The sequence below is a fragment of the Vigna radiata genome, chromosome 8 (assembly GCF_000741045.1).
Source record: "Vigna radiata var. radiata cultivar VC1973A chromosome 8, Vradiata_ver6, whole genome shotgun sequence".
Taxonomy (NCBI): Eukaryota; Viridiplantae; Streptophyta; class Magnoliopsida; order Fabales; family Fabaceae; genus Vigna; species Vigna radiata.
Window position 1 is genome coordinate 13,583,553 of NC_028358.1, and position 507 is coordinate 13,584,059.

Sequence of the window (507 nt, forward strand, 5' to 3'; positions counted from 1 at the left end):
GGCAGTAGTATCTTTGTCATATAGGTGGTTGTGTTAGAGAATAAGAGGACAATAACTTGTTCCTCCTATCCGATAAGTGAATTTTCGAGGACAAAAATTTTTGTTGTTGGGGAGAATGTAAAATCCTAGAAAATGGTATTTTTAGAAGTGATGCTAGTTTAAAAATAATGAGACTCGTTTATTTTAATATTAAATGGTTTAGTTATTATATAATTTTGTTATAAACAAGTTTCATTATTTTAAAATGTATCATCTCTCTAAAAATCACTTTTCTAGAGTTCCCTACCTTTTCTCTAAGCCTCTGTTCTTATGAAGAGATTTGGGGGAGATGATTTGGGGGAGATGATTTGAGTGGATTTGAGTGGATTTGAGGGTAATTTTGTTGTTGTTTTTTTGAGTAGATTTGTGGGTAATTGAGAGTGGATTTGAGGGTAAAGTTTGTGAGAATTAGTGTAGGATTTGATTGATGTGATATATTTAAAAAATTTGTTTAATTGGTAAAAATGA